The sequence below is a fragment of the Bombina bombina genome, chromosome 4, assembly GCF_027579735.1.
Source record: "Bombina bombina isolate aBomBom1 chromosome 4, aBomBom1.pri, whole genome shotgun sequence".
Classification (NCBI taxonomy): Eukaryota; Metazoa; Chordata; class Amphibia; order Anura; family Bombinatoridae; genus Bombina; species Bombina bombina.
In genome coordinates, this window is record NC_069502.1 from 1,162,799,833 (window position 1) to 1,162,803,740 (window position 3,908).

Genomic DNA, 3,908 nt, shown 5'->3' on the forward strand with positions numbered 1-3,908 from the left:
ACACACCCAGACAACACACACACATACATTCAAACACATGCACAACATATATACACACCTACACACGCATACATACATACATACATACACAGTCCACAATGTTATGTTATCTGTGTAGTCAGGATTAGAACATTCAGTTGTGTGCTGTTACCTTGTGTCTGATGTGTCTTGCAGATATCATGGAGACTCTGCAGCAGGTGCTTTAGACAAACTTTTATTCAGCCACAACAACATGGCTTCTTTACTAACAGGTTCATCAGTAAAACTAATCATGGCTTCTGATGATGTCACAGAGACCCATACACACCCAGAGAAGCAGCACTTCTAACATATAATGAGACAATGTTAGTGCAAATATACAGTAAAAGCTGCAGTAATATTAATATCCCCTTTTTTCTAAAAAAAAAAATAAAACAAATAAAGAACAGTGGATAATATTTTAACATACAACAAGTAATAGACATACATGTTTATCACTAAACCATACACTTGAACATAGAACAGTTTATCTCTATAGTCTATTAGCAGAAGACCTAGGTCACAGTCTGGATTAGTCACAGTTACGTTTCCTGCGTAAAGTGCGCCTTCGGATTAGGTCATTCCTTGCTGAATAATCTCTCACTGAATCCTCACATTGCCATCTGGAAGGCGGCCTTCTCTGTCTAGAGGGCCGTAGAGTATTTGGTTAAGTAGAAATAGTCTGTGGAGTACCCAACGGTTGTTGATCCCCTGCAATATTTTGTTGTTGGACAGAATCATTCTGAGGTTGATCTGTTTTAGTTGTGTTCACTGTATTTTCATCCTCAGGTGGGCATCACACTCGATGCCAGATATCCTCACCATCTGAATCCTTGGATATTTGTGTAGCTGGTTAAGATCTATGTCTCATTTGTTCTACAAACTGTACCACCAGCTTGTAGTTGAACTTTAAACATTCTGTTGCTCATGCCTTGTATTATGACAGCTGGAATCCATTTATTCTGGCCACGGTAACTTCTAACCCATACTCTGTCATGAAGAACAAATTCTGAAACACTAGAAGTGTTCAACTCTTGTTTGGGATGTTCTGGTCTAACTTTATCCAGTGGAGTTCTTAGGCGTCTTCCAAACATTAACATTGCAGGTGATAGCCCAGTAGTGGCATGGGGAGTGTTTCGATAGTTAAACAAAAAGTTAGAAAGGGAGTTTGGATTAAATTTTGATTTGTGAGAGACAGCTAAGTGACGTTTTAAAGTTTGTACAAATCTTTCAGCCTGTCCATTAGAGGCTGGAAAATATGAAGCTGTCTTACAGTGTTTGATGTTCTTTGAAGCTAGAAAAGTTTCAAATCCCTGTGATATGAACTGTGGACCATTGTCTGAGACTAAAGTCTGTGGCAGTCCAAATCTTGCAAACATACTGGAAAGAACGACAATGGTTTTTTGTGTTGTAGTACTTGACATTTGAACTTCTTCTGGCCACTTGGAATGAGCATCCACAGCCACCAAATACATTTGTCCATCCACTGGCCCTGCAAAAGCAACATGGATTCTTGTCCAAGGTTCTTTCAGCCATGGACAAGTTTTTGAGGCGTCCCTGCTGGGATTCTGCTGTGCCTGTGCACATCCATTGCAAGCAGCTACATAAGAAGCAATGTCTGTATCCAATTTAGGCCACCAAAATATTCTCATGCTCTTTGCTTCATTTTTACTACACCCTGATGTGAGCTGTGTAGTAACTTTAATGCTAATGTTTGCAGTAAAGTCGGAATTATCACTCGTGACCCTATAACAGACAGAGTCATGCAGAATTTCCTTCTTCCTTATAAAATATGGCTGAAGGTCAGAGCGAACTGCTTTACGTCACCCATGTTAAACAAAAGACTTAATTTCCTGTAAGGTAGAATCAGAGCATGTGTAAGTAGCAATCACTTTGGAATTTAGATTTAAAGGCTGTGGAGGGGTTTCTATGATTTCAGAAGATGCTGTCATGTGATGTACCATTGGTAATGTTGAAAACATATGCACATTTGTATGATCACTGTGGCATCGATATTTAATGGAATAGCTGTAAGCCGCCATACACCCACACAACACACACACACATACATATACACACACATACATACATGCTAACACAACACACACATATACACACACATACATACATGCTAACACAACACACACACACATACATATTATGCATGCTAACACAACACACATACATACACATATGACACACACACTCATACATACATAAACACACACAACACACAAACCCATACATACACACCTACACAACACACACATACATACATACACATACAACACACAAATACATAAAGTACACAAGACACATAAATACATACACATACAACACACAAATACATAAAGTACACAAGACACATACATACACACACATACAACACACAAATACATAAAGTACACAAGACACATAAATACATACACATACAACACACAAATACATAAAGTACACAAGACACATACATACACACACATACATATACATACACACACATACAACACACATACATAAAGTACACATGACATACACACATGCATATACACATACATATACATATATGTACAGCACACACATACATAAAGTACACATGACATATACATACACACACACACACATACATAGATATACATACACACACAAAATACACAAATACATACACATATGACCCAGACATAGATACACACACACATACACCAGATTTATTGTGTTTTTGGTGGGACCACTTATCAATGCAACAGATGAAAAACACAACATGTTATTTTTCAATTCACAGCACAAGTTTATAAATTGTTGCTTAAAGGGACAGTCTACACCAGAATTGTTATTGTTTTAAAAGATAGATAATCCCTTATTACCCATTCCCAACACGTATATATTAATATACTTTTTACCTCTGTGAGTACTTTGTATCTAAAGCCTCTGCAGACAGCCCCCTGATCACATGACTTTTTATTTATTATCTATTGACTTGCATTTTAGCCAATTGGTGCTGTGTTGTGCTGACTCTTAAATAACTCAACAAGCATGAGCACAAAAGGTGTTATCTATCTTTTTAAACAATACATTTTTTAGTGTTGACTGTCCCCTTAATGCCAGCATGAAACAGGAATGCGTTAAAGCACTATAATCAAAATCAAATTATAGACATAAGCTCCAAGGATTTGTCAGACAAACAGACAGGAACAGAACAGCATTATCTCAACAGCACAGTTCTATAAAACTGATAATAAATTGCAGAACATAAATTAAATAGAAAACAAAATAATTAAATAGAGTACAATCTAAAGTCACTAGCAGATTAAGCAGATAGTCTGCAAAATGGGAATATTAAACTAAAAGATCTTGTTAAAATTGTTTTTTGTTCTTTTTTTACATGAGGGTTTTTAATTTTGAGTTTGAAACTTAAAGGGACAGTCTGCACTAGAATTTTTATTGTTTAAAAAGATAGATAATCCCTGTATTACCCATTCCCCAGTTTTGCATAACCAACACTGTTATATTTATATACTTTTTACCTCTGTGATTACCTTGTATCTAAGCATCTTCTGAAAGCCCCCTGATCACATGACTTTTTATTTATTATCTATTGACTTGCATTTTAGCCAATTAGTGCTGCGTTGTGCTGACTCTTAAATAACTCCACAGACGTGAACACAATGTTATCTATATGGCCCACCTGAACTAGCAGTCTCTTGTTGTGAAAAGCAAATTAAAAAGCATGTGATAAGAGGCTGTCTATAGTGTCTTAGAAACAGGCAGAAATGTAGAGGTTTAATTGTTATAAAGTATATTAATATAACAATGTTGTTTGTGCAAAGCTGGGGAATGGGTAGTAAAGGCGTTATCTATCTTTTTTTAAACAATACAATTTTTAGTGTAGACTG